The 22,756-nt window shown below is 36.1% G+C and overlaps 1 protein-coding gene and 1 long non-coding RNA gene across 23 annotated transcripts in view; one reads left to right on the top strand and one right to left on the bottom strand.

Annotated features, from left to right (window-relative positions):
* The window catches only part of CELF2 (CUGBP Elav-like family member 2), a 320,093-nt gene that overhangs the window by 55,151 nt on the left and 242,186 nt on the right, over positions 1 to 22,756 (top strand). The window lies entirely within an intron of this gene.
* Positions 5,768 to 7,567, bottom strand: LOC140322136 (uncharacterized). The gene is made up of 2 exons (XR_011919148.1): positions 7,199 to 7,567; positions 5,768 to 6,363 (listed from the first exon to the last, which is right to left on the bottom strand). It is a non-coding gene; the product is annotated as an uncharacterized lncRNA (long non-coding RNA).

Raw genomic sequence — 22,756 nt, 5'->3', positions numbered from 1 at the left:
TTTAACAGACTTATGAAATGATAAACCAAGCCAATGATAAACAAAATAAAATAATTGTGTTCCACTTCCCCAAAAGGAAATTATGCTTTTAGGTCTTAAACAAAGACTTTTTGCGTAGTGTGGACAGCCACATCTATATTCTTTATTGTAATACACCTTTGCAGTAATAAAATTTGGTCTTTCTATGCCTTTTCCTGCCCCCAACCCTGCCATCTAGTTGTGTTCCCTTAGCTTCCAATCACATGCTGTCACTCTGGGAACTCCATACAATAGGCCTGCAAGTGTTAAATACGGGCTGCTGTTGTCTGAATCTGAACTGCTGCTCAGTTGTTGACCACACTACTCCTACTGTATCATGTTAAGTTTTCTTTGACAGCTTGTGCAGTAAACCATGAAGATGGTGCCTTTATGGTCATGCACCATCAGCAACTAGCTCACAGATATTAATTCTCATATCATACATTTTAGTATATTACAGGAAGATCTCATTTGTCTTTACATTTTCTAGTTCTCCAATTATAGGTTTCATCTCAATGTCTCAGTTAAGGGGAACTATTGATTTTTGCTTAGATGTGTGTTTTGACATTTTTATACTAAAGTTTAATTATAGAGAAACATTCGAGAGAAAACTTGTTTTAAATTATTTTGTTTACCAACTAATAGTTTACTTTTTTTAATACAGAAATAAAACCACAAGTAGACATTGTAAAGCAATAAATCAATTCTGGAAGCTTCAAAGTTAGCAAGGTTTTAACTAGTGTATATGCTCATCATTACTTAGAAAAGACTAAATGAATAAAAACTCACTTGTATTATGTTTCTTAACAGCTTGTGTCATTTTAGAGAACTTGAGCTCCTATACCATACTAAACTCTGACTCTGGACCCTTTGCATGCAACGCCTATTGTAGAATATAACACCAATAAGTCACTCACTTGGTCCATAAATTCCATCTTCTTTTGCTAATCTTTACTAAGACTGTCAAGGCCTGCTGTAAACTCTAAACTTCCTATCCATTAATCCCTATCATCAGTGTGACATCTTACTGTGCACTACTCATCTTACTGGACCACTCAGCAACTGAAATTTTAAATAGGAACCAGAGCACATCAGAGCTGTCAAATAACTCCTACTGTGCTGGCCTACCTAAAATGTAATTTTATAATGATTTTTGTGGCTAAACACATTCACTACATAGTTTGTAAGCTTAAATGCTTATTGAGAGGTCAATGATGTTATGTTTGGTACAACATTACATAACAACTGTTCTCAAATCAGAAAAAGTTGATTTTGGTTTTTAAATATAACTTGCTCATGATCACTCCATTGTGCACTTTTTTTTTAGTAAATCCGACAGTCATGTTAGTTTTACTTTTCTAATTGCACGCGACTTTCATAGTTTTAAGGCAAAGTACTTCAGTGGCTTAGAAGATCACGCTCAATGGAAAGGAAATGGTATTTGGTGGGTCTTGGCCCTTAAGTTGGGTCCCAGTTACAAAGGGATACTTCATTATATATAATCAATTTTAATTAGAATTTTACAAAGATGTAAGATTTTAATGAAGGAGAGAGGGAGTAACATAACAAAGTAATAAACATACAGTCAATAAATAATGGAATTCAATCAGATATGGTAGATACATAAACATCAAAGTTAAGAAAAAGGTAAAGTTCCATATACCTCAAAAAATACAGGTAGTCCCCGGGTTAAAGACATCCGACATACAGATGACTCCTAGATACAAACAGGGCTTCCCTGCTCCCTTGTGTGCAAGAAAGAGGCATGATGGGGGGGAGGCGGCAGTTTTCATAACTTGTAGAAGAAATTTTTTGCTAAACACAGCTGAGGTTGTGTGTGTGATCTTGGGGGGGGTGGGGGGTGAACTCTTTCTGCAGCCTCTTTTTAATGACCAAGACAAACCCTGCAGTTGTTTCTTTTTGCATATCAAAGCACAGCTTGCTCCAGAAGTTAAGGAATGTCTGGGCTCAAAATTTTTTTTTTTGCTTTGTTTGCGATTAACTCACAGTGAGGATTTTATACAGTAATTGATACCACGCTGCCTAATAGTTGAGAAAAACATCTGTCCAAATTGCATTTATTACAATATTGTACCTGTTCTGCCTTATATACAAATTCAGCTTAGGAACAAACCTACAGTCCCTATCTTGTATGTAACCCAAGGACTACCTGTATACATAAACAACTATAATAATATCAAGAACATTTAAATGTGAACTTTATTTTAGGGAAACAAACAGAAAGGTCTATGACTTAGGATATGTATTGGAATCTTTTTGTATATGCAGGGCTTTTTATAAGTTTACAATGGCTAGAAGGTTCAGATTTAGGTTTCTCATTTTTTTTTTAATTTAGAGGATAAAACATTAGTTATAGATATCAGTAGGAGACAATTCTGTTTTAGCAGCATATTCTCAAACACCCTTAATTGCATTGGAAAAATTTCAGTCTTTAAAAGTGAATACTATTGATTTATGCATGAATGTGTTTCCTTTTAATTAGTGAAGAATATTGTGACATTTGGGATGTTTTGACTTTTAGATACAGGTGATCTGAGAGGCATATGAGGATGGTCACGCGTCAACTAACATAGAGATTAAAAATTGACTAGGTAATATTTTGTGATTACTGTTTGGTACAGATACTTTTCTTCAAAGAAGCTCTTCGTTCTAAGTATGTTTTATTAAGGTCATCCTAGGCAATTAAACAAAACATTAAAAATTGCACAAGCAATTACCTTCAGTGAAAAGTGTATGTCAATTCAATTAGTAAGTCTACTTATGTAGACAGCTGCTTTTTATATAAAATGTTTGACCATGGTCCCAACCATTATCCTGCAATTGTCTTTAACTGGTCTCTTTTATGGGTGGACTAACTCAACATTCAGTTTTTTTGAGGGGCTAAGCCAATCTTTAATTTTAAGATTTACAAATTACTGTATTGATCAATTCCCTATGCTGTTCATCTTGAAATACAGCTAACCTTCTACTAATATGATTATAAATGCTATTTTTTTGTACTAAACAGTATCAGATGCTCATTTAAAGTGTCAAAAACCACAATGCAAAGTAAATGCTTAAATACTTTTAAGCAACTACTTTTAGGTAATCCTGATCTGACACAAGTGTTATATTCTGCTGTTGCCAATCACTGAATGTGTTCATGGCTATCTGAAGAGTTTTCAGATAAGTCTTGTGACTTTTGCATGTCCTTGATCCAACAAAGGTCAATGCTGTCTGATTTTTTTTTTTATGTAATACATTTTTTCATACATTTTTGATAAACACAATCCTCCTACATCCCTCTGAATCATTTTAAATCTAATTGCTTTCTGAGTAAAACTTGTCATTGTAAATGGCTGCCATGTAGGTTACTACATAGAAGTAATTATACCTATTTCATGCCACTTGTCACTGCAATTCTGAAGCATCATAAATTAATCTATGACTTTTCAAGGATCATTTTTATCCCTTTCACTACAAATACATTTTTATCTGCTTTATTATTTTGTTTAAAATCCTTCTGCATTTGTATACATAATATAGTTATTGCTAATGTAATGTCCTAAATCACCAAACAAAACCTGATAAAATCCCCAAATATCTCCCTCTAGTTTGGGAATAAAAAAAGCATGAAAGATGAGCCAGAACGTGGCTTGTTCCTCAGGGAGGATGAACATAGCAGCTGGAAATAGACATAGAGGTTATATCTTCTACATGTGTTTTTGGCTAATTTTCAAAGTGGCTCATTGACAATCATGTCCTACAGATGCTTAGAGTCCTGAGCCTGAAACATTTTGGGTAAAGGCTATTATGTGTTCTGTACAGATGGAAAGAGACTGACATCAGTAACCATTGAGGTTGATAATGCAGATTGAATTGCTTATAATCCCTTATTTGCCTGGTCTTCCTTTTTGTCAATGTTTACAGCTTCTCTTATTTAAAAGGAGTGTATAGTAACACTCTATCTGCGGGGCATATGCAATTGTAGCTCCCACTCTTTCTCTGCAGAGAGTCTACTGTGATTTACAAAGATGTAGGAAACAATATATGAGACTTTAAGGGCTGACATAAGGGATTTTTCCTTTCCGGCACAAAAAGCATGTTGCCGTATGAGAATAGTGTTGCTGTCACAGTTCTAATGTCTTCCTCTTTTATGCATTGTTGCTGATAGCTGCAGCCAAAATCTTGACTGACTCTACATTCATTTGAGATTTATAATGCTACTCTTTGTTGGTACTAATGCCAGTTCTTGCTTCCGCAATGGCATTTGTCTACCTGTTTTCCCAGTATGGAACTAGTATGGGATCCAGGCATTCTTACCATTATGACAGAATGGGTTTTAAAAAACATTTTGAAAAAGGTCAGTGACGTGCAGTTACGAATGGTAATAAAATATGATATATAATTGGTTGCTGAAGTTTATGCTCTTCTATATATAATTTTATTGAACAGTATAGCTGCTGGTATGGCGGTATTGTACAGGTATGCCAAAAGAGATAGGGTTTCAATTTTGGCAAAAACGTCAAAGTTTCATGTTCATGATACAAGGGGCCTGATGGAGATATATATATATATATATATATATATCTCCAAGACTAGAGAAGATAGACCATGATGGGTAATCCTGGGTGATCCAGCAAAATAATATACTATTAGTTGGCTAATGCTTTTTAATCCTGAACCAGATCTATTCTAGGTTTGCTGGATCACCCACGTTTTCCCATAATAGTCTATCCTCTCCAGTATTGGAGAGCTTTAATAAATCAAGCCCAAGGTCTTCATGGGTACCTGGAGATCACAACAAGTACCCACAGACACCACAAGGTTTCAGCACTGTTGTAACCTTGGAAATGCTTTTATCTTTAAAATGTCAGTTATCCGTTATCCGATAGCTGGTGTCATTTTTATTTGAACTGAAAAAATTTAAATTGGTTTGCCTGCTCTTTCAGAATAGGAACATTAGACTTTTTAAATCACTGATAAAAGCAGAAAGATGGAGGTCAGCAACACTTGAACAATCTACTGTAGGCAATAAACATGTACTATAAGTTTGCTGAAGTGTTCTGAATATCCCATATCTCTGCCTTTGTTTACAGACAGTCTCCTTGGGAAAAGTAAAAAATGCATAGCTAGCCTGAGCAAATGTGTTTTTAATTCAACAAGGGCGATTGAGAATGTGTTTTGTTATGTTAGGGAGGAAAAAATGCTGCTTGGAAACTAATGCAATAGAAAAACAGGGACGCATAATCTGAAGTTCCAAAGAGTTGTCAGAATGACTGTGATCATTAGACAGAATATATAGCTAGCTCTCATCCCCTGAAGCCAAGAGACATTTTCCATGCAGCTGTGTGTGTGTTGTCAGACTTATAAAAAAGATAAAACTGCAAATTATATAAGAAGATGAGTAGAATTCAGAGTGCAATATATTGTTTTACAGTATTGCCATGTACTACAGCTTTATTTTTCTGATATATTATTATAATGGTTTGCTATTTTACTTCTTTAGGTTTATGTGTAAATGTGTGTTCCTATTTAGTGATGACATTTCTTGAAGGTTTTAACTGCGGTTATGTTCCGCTTCTAAACACTAAAGAGAAACCAAAACCCAAAATATAGAAAAATATTTCACATGCCGCTCCAGGTGAGACCAAACTTCTCATTCTGCAGTCACATCTCAGGTGCTGGCTCAGCTCGTCTCTACCGAAGCAATCAACTTTACCGGCAATAGGAACACTGCACACTGAGATGCAAAACAATATTCTTCCTTTATTAAAAATAGCAAGCAGGAACAAGCTCTAACTCTGAAGGAATCCTCAAAGAATTACCAAACGGCCATCCATATGGTAGTATTATACAGAAATATCAGTTATTACATGGTAAAAAATATTTAACATATTATTATTGTAATATTTTCATTAAAACATGCCTCATGCTACATATGAAAGAATCACACAACTTTAATATAAAATGAGCAATAAAAATAGAAAAAGATGTATCAAACGGAGATTCACAGCGCTGCATTACATGTCCACCGATTTTCACTGTCATCCATTTCAACAATTTCTAGAAAAAGTGACCATCAGTTGTCCCATTCAAGCAAATGAAGCTTCAGATGGCCAGTGTAGGTTAATTACTGTATGGTGATCACCACCGTAAAATAAATGATCCCCTATTTTAAAATTTAGGCACAAAGTGGCAATCAGAAAAAAGGGAAAACCAAGAAGTGGTGATTTATTATTTGTCCGCCACGTCAATATAAATAGGTGTTGTTCATTCCACAGTTGGCCTGGAAAAGCTATGTTTCTTTGCCTGTGCCTGGCCAGTGTGTTGTATCCCAAGTACCTATAAAAGAACAGATTTGGCTGAAGAATAATGTCTGGCCTCTTAGATTATTTTTACACAGTATTTATATAGCACCATCATATTACACAGCGCTGTACAAAGACCATAGTCATGTCACTAGCTGTCCGTCAAATGGGCTCACAATCTAATGTCCCTACCATAGTCATATGTCTTTAATACAGTCTAAGATCAAGTATTGGGGGAAGCAAATTAACCTAACTGCATGTTTTTGGAATGTGGGAGGAAACCCACGCAAACACAGGGAGAATTTGCAAACTCCATGCAGATAGTGTCCTGGACGAGATTCGAGCCTGGGACATAGTGCTGCAAAGTCCAGAGCACTTACCTCTGAGCCATAGGAATTTAAGATGTTCACATAGCAAATTGGATTATCGCCTTGCAAGGGATTCAACTTAGTTTGCTGACATCAAACAATCCAATCCATCAAGAACAAATCCTGTTTCTTTTTTTTTCTATTTTTGTGCACATGATTGGGTATTCTTTGCAAAGTGAACTATCACAGCATTCACTAAGCTAAGTGAATGATCCCTTTACCAAGTGATAATTCACCACGGTAAGTGAACAGCCTAGATTTCTTTAGTAGCTCACCCCCATAGTGTCTTTCTCTGAAAAGAAGTATTGTACAGCAGGAATATACAGTGCTTATGCTACCCTCCCAAGAGTTCTGAAGCTTTCCAAGCAGAACAGACATTGGAAATGAAAGCAAACTACGGGCAAAGACACTTAGATCTGTCTTAACTCCAATAGGTTGTCTAACGCCATGTAATACAATAAATAAAAAGTAAAAAAAAATAAAAAAAACAAGGAAAATTACCATTGTATTTGGTCATCGTGGTGACATTTGCCTTCTACAATATTTTTCTTCATCCTGAGCTTGAGTACTGAGGGACTGATGGAAAAGGTAATGGGATGCATGATGTTATAGTCTACGTTAACCTAGGAACATGGTGTTTGTTAGTACCGAATGGAAATATGCTGCTGATAAACCCCTAGCTACAGTTTGGGCCTCCTTCTGTTACACTACTGCATTTGTCTGATAAGCTTTAGTAAGAGGTTTAGGAAAGAAGAAAAATTTGAACAGCTATAAGAAGGGAGCACTCAAAGAGGGAACAGCTGTCAGGGCCGAGAAGATGAAAATACAAGAAAGTCTAAGATTAAAGAAAGCAAGGCCTCAGGCATTATCTCTTCTATTACAATGAAATTCCACAGTCCTTTCCCCTCCATTTTGTGTATCCATTTGAGATGTGATTGCTTTGTCGTGGTATGTGAGTCTTGTTGCAGCTTGTTTATGGAAAGTGCACAAAGCTGATCTAATCTGATTAGATGTATTAGGGGATTTATCATAGTTTATTTGAGCACAGAAGTGTTATATGTATTGTTAAAGGAATACACAAACACACAAAAATGTAAAGGTCACTTTGTTGTATTTTGTATGTATGTATAGGTACTTCTTTAGGAAAGAATATTAAAATAACATGCAAAAAATGAAATAAGTAATATTTTATTGTTAATGGGAAAATTTATTTAGAATTCCAATCAGTCTTATACTGAAATCAGCATGCAAGAGCCAAACAACTTATATTTATACAAACAAAAAAGAAAAAGTGAATAGTTAATGTAAGATCCACCATTGTAATTTGGGCAGACACACACACACTTGTAATGTTCCCCCTTCACTTCACTTTCCAATCAGTTCTACTCTTTTCTAAACAAACGTGCTCATGGTTGCAAAAAAAGAAAATGGGTAGCTCCACTAGTACAGTAGTGCTGAATGTATTTTTGATGCCCCCTCACTGCTTTACCTGTCAGTTCTGATTATCCATGTAATGACATCTTGCATTATGAGCACAAAGGGCCTATCACTTCGCTGACAAGGCTTTAATACTTCCTTTGACACTCTCCCAAACTTTTAGAAAAATATTATACACTTTAAGGTGGTTTCAGCAGCAATGACTGGGTGGTCATAATGAAGTTTATAGTTTTAGAAAAAAAAAACAGAAAAGATTCCTTAATTGTATATTTGTATTTGTTAAAAGGTGGTGTTTGCCAGTAGGCATCTGAGAGTGGTAACAGGAGGTAAGCGCTAGACTTTTCAGGTATCATGCAGGTGTTTGCTTTTACTTTTTCTTTCTGCTTCTCCAGTCCTCCAGAATGCCAGAAAACAATTTAAAAAAACTTGCAACACTTAAGACACTTCCAAAAGTTGTTCCAGTCAAGTCTGTAGAGGTAGTTAGGAGGCAAACTGCCCCTGGATGTCTTAAAAATCTACTTGGAAATGCTACTGCAAGCAAATGGCTAAAAAATAGGATTACAATTTATTTCCATATCAACATTTTGAGGCTTTTGCAGTGACTGGAATGGAAGTTGGAAAGAAAGTTCCCACTAAATCTTGTATCCATAGTACTCATATTAGTTTCCAGGATAGGGGGATTATCGGTAATGTTGTTGCCAGTCTCCTCTTAGGTTTTGGGGGTTAACTGGGATTCTTTCCTTAGGTGATTAAACTGGCAGCCAAAGGGGGCTTTCTGAGTTAAGTAATGGATTTTAGTTCCCAAAGTATCTTGGACTACTGTGTGTTCAAGCAGCAGTTGGTGAGAAATCCTTACAAGAGCAGCAGGGGCTTTATGGTAGAAGTGGGGAATGTGTCAGTTGATGAGACTCCTGATGTAATATAAGAACACATATACTTTTCTAATTTGAAGTTCTTATATATATTACTACCCATAAGTATTTAGGGGTTGGCATGACATTTTGACCTTAAAAACATTTCTTTAAGGAGGCACCCTGCCAAAAACGCACTCTGGTCATGGAAGCTGTCATGATATCCCAGAAGCACAATGCCAATAAACCTTTTTTTTAAAGTGCACCTCCAGTCAAAAAGTGGTAACAGGTATATATGCTACCTGATTTTTACTTCTTTTCCTTATATTGTTTGTGAATCGCCTGGCTCTTGAAAAAAATATATTCCGTTCCTGTACTATCCCTCTTAAATAGATAATATTTTACCTCTGTCATTACCTGTACAATTTACTACTATAACTATTTTTTTAGGCCCTCTCAAAAAAAAATTGCTATTTGATAAACAGGGAGAAAAAAACGAGGTGTTGAGCATTAACGAGACCATCATGATTTTGAAAATTCCACCGACACCTCATCACAGGTGGATGCCTACATTCTGCCATTGATTAGGAGCTTTCTGCCTCCTGATCACAGATAGCTATTTATGGTAGCAGCCACTCAAGGGAATGAAAGCAGGAAAATGGAAGTGAGGAAAAAAAAAACTTGATTCCAAACAGTCCTCAGATAATACATTGTCTAGATCTGTACAATATATCAACAAAGGGTGAGGGCTCTTATCTGCTTTTTGTCATTGAAATATAGAGGAACACTGCCTTTGTGATAAAAGCATTCACATTAAGGTTGTGTTCAATGTTTCTAGCACCTTTTGGCATTATTTCACTGTCAGACAATATGATCTCTCTTTGTTTTAATCTGAATGCATACAATTTATTATATCAATTATGGTTGATATGTGGTTCTTTCAACTCTATTGATTTTTTTTTCATCTATTGTGTATATTAAAAGAAACAAAACAAGGGCAAGTTTTGCAATTTTAGGGGGTTATTTACCAATTTATCAAGGATTCACTGGTGAAATTCATCTAGTAAATAAATAGGTACACTTGCCTCTGTAAGATTCCATGGAATTTGTCAAGAATGTCTCCCAAGATCCCATATTATGCAACCTTTGGTCATTAAATTGGATCTTGCCAGGTCAAATATTAGCTGAATTTTGAAAGAACAAAAGTGGTGATTTTCCTGTAGTTTGGGTGAATCTTGAGTAATTATTAATAAATAAAAAGAGAACATATATAAACAACAAAAAAAACACATACCCTTGGCTAAATAGGTGAAGGAGGGTTACCTGACAAGGATGAGACATGGGCTAAAATTCCTCAAGACATTACTCCAAATTGGGGAAAAGTTGGAATATTGTGCTATGGATAAATGGGTGAAAAACCAACATTACCTTTATAAACACGATGAAGAGGGCAGTAAACCACTATACCATGATGGAGCGCTACTGACTAAACCTTCCCTAATGACGTTTCTATTAGGCAAATGTTTAATGCTATTTTGTTGTACAAATCTACTTTGAAAACAAATATGAAATTGTGAGAATGTGGAAGAACAAATCTTTATAGAAAAATGGTCAGATTTTAGACAGTTTTCAGGTCAGATCTTTGTTAAGTACAGTCCTAGGCATAGGTGTTATCCCAAGAATCTGTTCTTGCCCACTCCAAAAACTTGGAAATGTTCATGTGATGGGGAATGCAAAGCCATTGACCTAACTGTATAAAGATAAGCTTCAGCCACTGCTTATCGGTAGAAATATATAAACTTCTGAAAAGTTGAAACAGTTGTGGTTTGGCATTTTGAAAAGCAGAGTCACCATAAATAACACTTAAACTCCGATTTGGTCCAATTTTTAGGTCATTGGAAATTTAAGTTCAGCTCTCTTTACAGGCTGTGGATTTTCTCAATATATATCAGACAGCTGTTGTATCCTTCTATATTAGACACACCAAGCTACGGATATTAGCCTGGGCTTGATACTTGGCTGCAGTTTTGTGAATGTAGTTTGTTCACCACAGGGAATATTTTCCCATTATTTCTTCCTTTTGGAATGGAAATGGAGACTGCACAAAGGTTGCCGCATCTTGATCTTGTTGGCAGCTTTTACATAAATGCACATGTTTGGGCCCTGGCCATACAGAATCGCATCACTCCTGTAGGTCTTTGCTAGCTAAAGGAACAGGCTGGCCAATATGCATGGCCAATTTAAAGAGGCTGTTGACATCTAGAATGATCAAATTGCACCTTGACCATATGCAGTTTTTTGTAGCTATAAAGTTTACTAGCCTAAATTTTGATTACTAATGCTGCATGATGCAATTTCTCATCCCAGTCTGTTTTTGCTGTCCAGATCCCTCAAAAGAGGACATATGTTGTTTTGTTAATACAGACATCTCATATTAAGAAGCTTTACTTTCTTTGACCAGTAAATGTTATATATCTACAACAGTATATACATATATAAATAGCTGTATCACTAATAAAATAAACATTAGTTATAATAGTTTAATTTTCAGATTTATCAGTGTTAAAGCTCAGCTAAATGTCAACAGATGGGTGTTAGTAATACAAAGAGTGGAAAGAAACACATGGAGTAAGGGATACTGGGATGTGTGATCCTGAGATTTTGGCCATAAGCCCTGAGATGTAACTTAAATCCCTGGAGATCAGACTGACTCCAAGGTATGCCAACCAGGCAGTGATTCAAATGTTATAAATAACATTTCAACATATATCTGAATCGGCTACCTGAAGACATGAGTACAGTTGTGCAGCTGTATGTTTTCATATATATGCAACAAGTTTTATGATTTCTTTAGAAATATTCAGGTGATTTTTTTCCAGTCTTTGCTGTCTTTGCTGTCAAAGTATATTTTTGGTAGCTGAAATGAATCTTGGAATTGCCCATAGCATTTAGTTCTTTTTGCAGTGACAAGGGTATGGAACCATTTGCCTGTTTATGTCTTCCACTTGTCAATCTCCTGGACAAGACACTGAAGAACTATGTGACTCGTATGAGCTCTGGCTACTGGCTAGCTTCAGGGTTTATCCCTCCAATGACAGTCTAGTGACAGCACATGTTATAAAGAGTCTCCTGAGAAGGAACAGCAAGGCAGTTACAGTGTGGATTAAGCATTACCCACTCCATTTCTGTAGCCCAGCTCCGCATTATCTTTTATCACCATTTTTTTTTTTCTACAAGAGAAACTGCTATTAAGCAGTAAAGGACTCTATTTAATTGGTCGCGGAGGACCATTCTTTTCATCTGCCGATATAGAATGTCCCATTTTCATACTGAAACACCTGAGACTAGACACTGCTGTTAACAAATGGCTTTAATTCCTCTGGTATAGTGTTTTTACTGGGTGTTCTACACACATTGTTTTATTAAAAAATATAAATTCTTTATTATTTTCTTAGTCCTAGAAGGCTACCACTTTTTTATGCTCATATAGCGGTAATTACCGCCAAGTCTAAAAAGTTGTCCATTGTAATCAAGTGGTTTCAACTGTCATACCTGCAGTCCATGTTCAAAAACTGTTATTGGTATGGGACACGTTGGGGTTAAATACTAATACAGTTTAGGCTGTTCATATGAAATTATCCCCTTACATCACCAAAGGGATAGTTCACTTAGCTTAGTATTGGAGACTAAACTTTGCTAACTTTTGTTCAGATTTCCTTGTGATTAGTTATACAAAGTAAATTCTCCTTGTTGAACATCATAAATTTCTTTCTGTTATTACAGTTTTCATTCAAAAGTCAAAAGAAATTGTATTATTTCTGGTTGACAGCACAAAGTTTGGTAGGGCCGGTCTTGCCAGTTGCTGGACGGAGGGTAGAGCAGAGCCAGTCCACAGACAGATTTACCGTAGCAGAGTAAGTAGACTGAAAGCTACATCAGGCACAGACAAATAGAGTTCAGGTTCCAGATGGGTTAATGGAGCAATGATGGACAATAGCAGATGTAATGAGCTGATGATCAGAATAAGCACAGACAAGCTACATACACAAGAATAATCTGAGGTATTAATGGTTAGACAGAATTCAGAGACAGACAGATCTCTAGCCAGGGCATGAGCAAACAGACAAACCTTTTAATCAGACAGATGCCGGCCTTGGTTTAAAGTCTACTAATGAGAGCAGGTGTGCACAGCAGAGACCTGAGCTGCAGTGCTGAGTAAGGACCAGCAGATGGTGAAGGTTAAAGGCTGATTGTCATTCATACCTGATAGTCATTCATACCCAATTCTATTTCTTTTATTAAAACAACCCCCTGTCATTGTACACTGAGACGGAGAAAGGGAACAGCAAACCTTTTGTACACCATTAGTAAGCTTGAAACAAATCCAATAGTCAAATAAATTTAAATTAATAAAACACTCATTGATTATATCATTTCTGCTTCCACATGGATGCCTTCAAAAAAAAGCACCATAGTTTCCCTTTAAACAAAAGGTATAATTTTACTTATAGAGAAAAATCTGCTGTACTTACATCTCTTCTGTAGGAATGAATGTTTAATTGTGTAATTGCTTACAGCTGTTAACAACTTTGATTACACATTGGAACCAGAGCATACTGACCAGGAAGAGAAACAGCACCGCACAGTGTTGTCACCACATTAAACATGAGCGACTTGCCATATATAAAGGCAGAAATGATCTAGCACTGGATTCGGTTTTTATTTTACAGTGCATGTTTCTCTGTACACATTGCTGCTTTTTTTCTGCCAATCATTTTGATGGCGGTGTTATTCAGAGCATGGTGCTTCACATTTAAGAGGACAATGCACAGGATTTCCATTGCATGAATATGCTGATCAGATCCACCTGATGTATATGACTTTCCTTTTTCTCTACTTTGTGTCAGGGCTAGAAATTTGCTGCTGGTTTAAATTTTTTATTGCTTTTTTGTTTACTGTTAATGAAAAAATGCTATCTTTATTGTCCAATATATTACTGCTTTACTCACATAATAATTTTTGTTCTTTTTGAATATAAAGAAAGCAAATACAAACATTTGGGCTTTTGTCTCTAGATTCTTTGTTAGGCCCCTTTTAGACTTGCTGTAAACCATAGTGTTGTAGTGCATACTCAATATTCAACTGTACCAGAGTGATTTGGAACCACTTTGTGCAAGCAGTTGCAGTTGGGTTGCAGCACAGATTCTGGAAGAAACATGCTATTTCTGGCTCTGCAGTTGCTTTCCCTCATTTTGGGGAAGAACCACACTGCTACTGCAAACACAAAGGCAATACATATTCACCAACTTGCGTTGTGGTTTGGTATGAGCCTGGGAGTGGTCAACCATGTGGTTTTCAAACACAAATCTAAAAGGGGCCAAAATGCTTCATTGTAATGACACCTAAAAGCCAGTGGCCTTACCACTCTTTGCCTTTGTGGCACACTTGGGAAGATAATAATTCTACATTATAGTGGCACACCCATTGCTCCTAAATCCCAACTCTGATTGTCAGAAAGGCAAATTATCTGTATTCCAGCAGACCAACCTATCTATAAATATTGGCATGAGGTCAGTCAAGGCAGACCCCATATTTATTCCATAACAGGTGTACTAAGCAATGTAAGCTGAAATTACCCTTTGTTAATTTCAAGCCTTTAATAATGTGAAGGAGACGCTCTATTTTTACTTTACTCCAATGTACATGATTGGATGAACTACAATAAATCAGGTCCATGTTCACCTTACTTCACCGACCTTTAAAGCACTTTATGGCACTTCGCACTTTAATAAATCATTTCCTTAGAGTCCCACCATAAAAAATGCTTCTCGTTCCTGTGCCATTACTGGCAAACACTACACTGCTGTATAATATTCCTTAGTTTAATAACTGGCTTGCGTCTAGTTGCGATGCCAGTTATTCCCAGAGACTCCCACAAGGTCCATCATCTCCCTTATTAATTCAGACGGGGCTGTCCTTTCAAGAGTTAATGCAGTAATACATCCAGATCGAAGTGAAACATTTATCTAGTGTCTTGTGAAATTCAGTTACGCTGGCAAAGTACATTAGCCAGCACATACTTCTGATATTCTGCCTCCCTTGTTTATTTTAAATATTAATGTTGCTCAGATATTTTTTTTCAGTACATAGCATTATTGTTTCTCCTTTATTAAATTTTCGGCTCTAAATGTTTTCTGAAAGAAAGATGGATGGAGATTAATAAAGTGCAATTGAAATATTAAGTATTATTTGTCAGGGAAAAATACAATCAGTTTATTTCAAGCCAGTGCATTAATGTTGTTTATGGAAAATAGAAAAAAATTGTTGTTAATCAGAAGCCCCCATGCTGTGGTCCTTATGGTGAAGTATATGGATGAGTGGTTAGATGGATAGCGCAAACACAGATCCAGCATGGCTAGTATTGCTCATTGCATAAATGATAATGTTCCTTACTTTTATGGGAAAACACTAAATTCCTCTGCCATATCTCTAACAAAGCCTAAAGCAGCAAAAAAAGTTTTTGGCTTGATGTTCACTTGAATTTAGTGGGACATAAAAGAATAGACTTTTTTTCGATGAAAAACAGAGGATTGCAATAGCGGGTGAAGTCACTAGAATCTCAGAACAAAGCAATATGCAGTCAGATTTGGTCAATACCCTGACTATCATAGATTCTCCAGTACTCTTAGGCAGGGCCTACTCTCAGAACTATTGAAGAAAGTTATGGAGGTCCTGGCAGTGGTTTGCATCAAAACCTATAATTTAGAGAAGTGGGAACAAAGAAGTGAATAAACCGTATGCACTACATTTACTTTTTTCACCTACCAATCCTCTGTATGTGTGATAGATCAAGCAACTGTATCATATTTAAAGCTAATATAAAAGCAAGCCAAAACATGAATTTCATATACTGCACCACCAATTTAGTGTTCCCGAATTATGAAAAAAAATTTTTAATTAATGGTAATTAAAGTATCATCTTTGTATGAGAGTTTAGGTTAACAAGTGGACTCTGTACGTTCCTAAATTATATGTCAACCCAAATTTTGGTTTCACTGTTTTGCATACAAAAGTTTAAAGCGCCCATCAGGTTTTTAGGATTTACCCTTATTTTTTGTCCTGCAAACACCAGCCAGGAAGTATTGGAAAATTTGACATCAAGAAAAAAGTCAGAAATATAAATATTTTTTGTCCACCTTGCTGTTGTGGAGTTGCTTTCACTTCCTGTTTGGTAGAAGATTGTCAGCAGTGCAGGAAATAAGTGTAAGGGCTATTGCAGACTCACTGTGAATTGCAGTGCTCTGCAGGTTCAACTGCCATCACAACAACTTCAAGTGAATGGGATTGTTTGGGACCCATTTTTTGCCTGCACCTGTGGCAGATCACAGCAAAGATCCAGAAAATGATGTACTGCACAGCTGTCACAACTATATACAAATGTGTTACTTGTGGTGCAATTTGCTTCCTCTGGGTGCATGGCAGCAAATTGCTTTGCATCTGGCAACAAGTTATGAAATGTTCCTAAATCTTAACTTCCGATAGCAGTAAAACATTGAACAAAAAAAAAACTTCCTTGGTTGAGCCAGATCCCTCTTAATCTGTGCGCTACACTCTCCCTCGCGCAAACAATGCCACCCACAAAGGGAGGGTTTCAGTAAAAGAGGCCATGCTGCCAATCTAGAAAGCAGTGGGCAAGACTGAGCGGGTCAAATGTTGATTGACAAGCTGTAGGCTTGTAAATTAATAGTGACATCATTTATTTTCATCCTAGTGTAGTGTAAGCAGGCACAGACTACGAGAGTGGCACATCTGCTCAGTATTAAGATTTAGTTCAGCATAGTTGTCACCACATCACAGACACCTATTTAATGTACAGTGCTGTTTAATATGTTGGCGCTATATAAATACTGTTTATTATTAATAATAATAGTAGTAATATTAATCATAATAATACATAGATTTCACCAGCAGGATTAACAGCTAATAGTTAAGGGGAGGTGGAAGAGAAATTTTAAATGCTGATTTACTTATAATTAGGTATTTCAGGACATATTTTCTTTAAATGGAAAGCCATAGACCTACTTTAGTGTTTTACAGGTTGACAATCGAAAATCCGGCCATTGATAATCCGGATCCTTCAGTTTCTCGGCATGAATTTCAGATCGCATTTTCAATACAGGGCCTGCAGTAAACTGTTACTGTTATTAATGTTTTTATGGCGCTGTTCTGCAGAAAGAGCTGTTAGGTCTTGCTTGCTAAACTAAATAAACAAGACGTCCCTGCTGCTTGCTCTCCGGAACTGTGCCAGATGTCCCCGGGTGCTGTGAGAGGAAGGCTGGTCTGTGTGGAGGTAAGTATAAAAAAAAAAACCAAAATACAGAATTTTCCCAAATCTGGCACTCCTCGGGTCCAGAGGTTGCCGGAATTTTGATTGTCAACCTGTAGTACCTTTAAACATAGCTTATGGTTAAGTAAGAGATGGGCTGCAAAGCAGAATCATCTACCACTGTAATATATATATTCAGTATGAATACAGAAACTCTTGTAGGTATATAGCACTAGTGTTGCCTAAAGAGCTTATTTCTTACCTAGCATTCTATTCCACTGCTTTTGCCTGTATGCAGAACACATAATGAAAATGTCTTTAATGTACACTGTTAAGCATACATATTTTAAAAGTGTAGTGCACCATTAAAATATCAAAATAATAGATTATATTAGCTGCATCTTTCCAATGTTAAACATATATTCTCTCTACCAATTATCTGGGATCTTGATATTTAGAGCATGAATGCCATGCCTAAAATGTGCATTCAATTAGAAGGAGATTCAGACTGACCTACATAGCAGTTCATTCATGAGATAATGCGACCTGCAGTCACAGAGATAAAAGTCAGCTGATTGAGCTGGGCTGCCTGTACGCACTGCGGAATCCATGCTGCTACTTTCTCTAAAATTAGACAATCTATTCTATTGAAAATTGGGAATTACAATCTTATATAGTTAGTGAGTTTGAAAACAGCACAGGTCATTAAGTTCGAGCACCATACAATTCATTCCACAGTGTCCCAAATTCAAATTGTTGTATGAATTTCCCTTGTTAAACTCTGTGTACATGTACAAGAAAATTAGATCCCTAAATAATTCATTTTATTTATTTAGATTTTTAAATTGAGTTTTGGTCTTTTTACAGAGTAAAACATAAGTCAGTATTTGCTTCTGTAACATAAATGTATATAATAAAATATAACAATATACTACAAATGTTCCTATGATATTGTAATTGCATTGCATTGATTACTACTTACTATTCTGCATATTTTCCACAGTAAAGGTGATTGTTGTATGACATTTGTCTACAAATAAGAATATGGAAAAAGCTGGGCAAATTGTTTAACTACATTACATTATAGCATTAGGCACTGGTTATCTATATTCGTAAAAGTAATGAGCAAATCTGCCCAACTTTAACTATTTCTGGGTTTGGCAAACATTCAGTGTTTAATGAATACTTTTAGTTTGCTGAACTCAGTTCTCGCTAAACACAGTGTTTTATCTTGCCTATTGCTTGGTTGGCAAGGTAAACATCTTCTGTAAAGCTATTTTTTTTTGGTACACAAAAAGCAGCATTCACATTGGCTAGTTGTTGTCTGGGGCAGTTCCATCACCAACAAACAGCAGCTAATCGGAATGCTGCCTGCTATGTACTTTGCTAACTACAAGATCAATTGTAAAACACTTTTTAAATTGTACAGAGGTCAGTGTTCATCTGAGTGTGTGGTTCACTCAATGGTATCATTTGGGATGAGCAAAGGTTTAGAATTTGATAAAAGTTGCTTTAAAAAGTAAGCTATTATGAGTTGACAATAGTAGATACTTGTCTTTCTGTGGCCTGTTTTTGGTCTGATGTTGGGTTTGAATCCTGGCAAATCAGTTCACCTAATTCTTGTGGTAAAATTAGCTTGCTGTCTTTGCTTTTAAGCAAATCAGAAAGAAATGAAAATAGATACAGGAAAATATAAGTCTTTATTTTACTGGGTCAAGGAATTGTATCTTGAATCTGTAAAGTCTTACAAAGATACTTTTACTTTTGGACAGCTTTCTTGCACAGAGATTGAGGCCAAATCACCAGTATTTCTGGTTCTTTCCTTCGGTTGACTGCAGTAGGAATTTTATCCAGAACTGTCCAAGTCCAAAAATATTGCACCTACAGTCAGCACTCATGAACTGACTCTGGCTCCACAGCCCTGGTTTCATCGTTGGTGAAGTGGTGGGTGGTGGGAGTGCTTAGAATTTTTCTTGGAATTGGTTATGTGGTCACACTAAAGGCAGAACCCCCTCTATGCCCTCTTTCACCCAGATTTCATCAGCAACTACACTAAAATGCCCTATACTTTTGTCTACAACACGGGAGCAAGTAAACATATACAATACAGTTTTCTTCTGTATCTACAATATCTCTACAAAAAATATAATGAACTGAAAGGGTGACTTTTTCTCAACCAAAAAATGGGCCACGATTCCCATTGATATGTAGCATTTGCAGTTTCCTTGCTCTCTGTGGTTATCATAGAGATGTTTGACGTCTCAGTCTATAAATGGAATTTGTCATATTCATTTTATACAATACAAAATTACAGTAAATGTAATTCAGTGGGTTATCATTTTTTTCTATACAGTGTATTGGAATTACTTTTTCATAGTCCTCACACTGGAGCATTTGAAGATCTGTTTAGGACGAAACTATCAGTGGCTTAATAGTGTATTGTATGCTAATACACAGGGAGGAAATAGCTTCTAAAAAAGTTTTGTCTCTGCCAATAATAACTAATAATTAGATGCATTGACATGACTTGTGCCACATATTTAGCACTGTAACCATTACTGTACCATCAGTTACACAAGGAAAATTGTGCAGCCTTTTTTTACTACCAGAATGTTACCAAATTGGCTTATAGCAATAAACCGTTGCATATGAAAGAGCAAAGTGAAAGAAATTACTGATGGTATGGTAGTCATAGACAAAGCTTTATTTGATCTGATTTCTATATCTGTATAAACATAACCTATGGCCAAAAGTAGATGAATAGGCCTATCCATGTGGTATGTGCACACTCATTGTCAATGGAGGCAATCATCACATATTTTTCAATGTTATAAAATTGAGTAATCGTAGGACTGTGTCCTTTCATCAATACTTCAGCCAAGTAATAAAGAGTGGAGGGTCTATGAATCAGTGATTTCCCCATCTTTGATCAACCACAATTTTATGAAATAATTGTATGTATAGCCAAAACCTTTTGCTTGTCTTTGTTTTGGATAGAATTTAGAAGGAGTAAAACCCCTGTCAAGCTGGCATTGATGCCTGTACCCTTGGTGGGGAGATTTTCTCTATTTGTCCTTATGTGACTATTCTCACTGGGAGGGAGGGATAGTGAAACGCAAATGTTAGTTGTCATTGACAAAAGGGGAGGCTGAATCTTCCAATAGAGACACCAATTCTTGTAAAAACTGTAATATTTCCCTGTAATTATTTGTAATTCCCCTAACCTTGTACAGATTTCTTTCTGTTTTCTAATGGATATTCAGGACAAAATGTAATGCGAAATCTCTCTATAAAGGACATACCCTGCAAATTGGAGGACATCTTCATTTTATTCTTTTAGGTCTTTTTCAGATAGTCTTTTGTAAAGTGGTGCATTTACAATTTTTCTGGTGCATAATAATCAGCCATCTACATTCGATTACAAAAATGCACACTTCTATCCATAGAGTTTTAGAGAAAACTGGCTGCCAGAAGTGTCTTGAATTGATACGTTCAGATGTACAGTATAGGGAAAGTGATCAATTGGTGGCTAATAGTCTACTGACTGGAAACTTTGGTCTCTAAATGCATCAGCATCTGCCTGTAAGAGCCTTTACAATGAACACATTGTATCCTAATGTTCACATCAGTTTCAGGATTGCTGTTAATAAAGTATTATGTCTTAATCATATACTGTATTTTAATGCCTTTACAGTCATAATTGGTAGATTTACACATGCAGAAAATCATTTCACCTTTGAACAAACTTTTTTAAAATCTTCCTGGTTCCTGCAATGATTGATTCCCATTGCATAAAAACTGCAGTGCACTCTCACTGTCAAAATGTTAAACTTATACAGACACCCAATAAATTACCTGCCAACGGCCCTGCATTTTTCAGCTGAGATGACCAGCACATTTTACTACTAGTTTAAATGATCTGGGAAGGCATTTTATAGTCACTCAATTAATTTTAATTCATTTTACAAACAGGGAAGTAAAACTCCAATATGCCCTTCTTTCCTCCTTGACCCAAAATGAAATTACTAGATTTGCTTGCAAGGCTCCTCTCACACCGTTCTTTCCTGTGTGAACAGAAATGACAAAATATCCAGTTTTATTCATAAAAATTAAATGTGGAATTATATATTTTTCTGCCTTCAGAGAATGTATTTTAAATGTGGCTCAGATTGGCATCCTGACAGAGAAGAACTAGCTTAGTATTAAAATAATTAATATAACATTTGTTGTATAATGAGGGGCTATTTAAAATCAGCAGCGCCACTTAGCCAAGAGCTCCAGGTCGTGATGTGGTTCATAAGTTCTTTAGAATGTGTTTCCATTTAGTGGTTTGCTTTAGGCTGGAAAGCTGACTGGAGTGATGCCCGTATATTACTAAAAACTTTCTTCCAACCATTTTCTCATTACCTCTTATGTACCAGAGAATGATCACTAAAAAGGTAATGTAGTGCATAGCTCATATTTTAAAGAACAGTATTTACATTGCTTATTTACTTAATTGTTACTTCGGCTTTAAAAATTATTGCAATATAATGTTGCCAGCCCTTGGTTGCTAAACTGGATTTTTCTCCAAAATGTGCAGTACATTTTGTACACACTTGCACACAGATGTGCATAATTAGGCTACAAGTTAGGCAGAATAAAAAATTACAAATACTTGGAATTAGATGCAAATGGAACTACTTAGTGGTGGAGCTACATTTGAAACTTCTTGCGTCACAGACAGTTCAAACCTGATGTTAAATTGACAAGTGTGTGTGTGTATTGGTTGTGGATAAGAATGAACACAGCATTTAGAATTTCTCTACAGTCTACTTGGTAGATACAATATAGCCTAAAGTAATAAGGTTATTGGCAGTAAAAAACTAAGACCAGGCAGGTTGTTGATTACAAAAGGGACAGGTGATGTCCTTTCTGTCATGAAATGAACACAATTTTTTATGTCCTGTCCTTGCTCTGTTATGGGCAAGAACATCTTCCATTGATCTTCCGATTTGGGATCTTTGACAATCTTGATTGGCCAGGCTAGAATTATTTAACTCTGCCCATGTGCACTGGAGTTCAGTCATTTCTGGCAAACGGCTTTGCCATGATCATACACTGAACTGTGTATGTGCACTTCTATAGTAACCTTCCTCTTTGATATCCTTAAAATAGATGGAATGGGGTCATTTAAAGTGAAATAGTGAAAGTTCCACTTTTACAAATGCTTAATCAGACAGGCTATAACGAAATGGCAGCCTTCTCTTGCATGTGCTGTAAAAAATATTATTGGTTGTGCTAAGAAATGAATGAATTATGTCATCCTGGCATGGCCAGTCATGATGGTTGAAAATCCTCTCCAGGAAGAAGAGAAGGAAGATGGTGGCACCCTGTGATAGAACATTGAGTGGCACAGCCTTAGTTCCAATTTAATCATCAAAAGTAGTTTGAAACAATGTAAAT

The sequence above is a fragment of the Pyxicephalus adspersus genome, chromosome 2, assembly GCF_032062135.1.
Source record: "Pyxicephalus adspersus chromosome 2, UCB_Pads_2.0, whole genome shotgun sequence".
NCBI lineage: Eukaryota > Metazoa > Chordata > Amphibia > Anura > Pyxicephalidae > Pyxicephalus > Pyxicephalus adspersus.
This window is presented reverse-complemented; position numbering and strand designations above follow the sequence as displayed.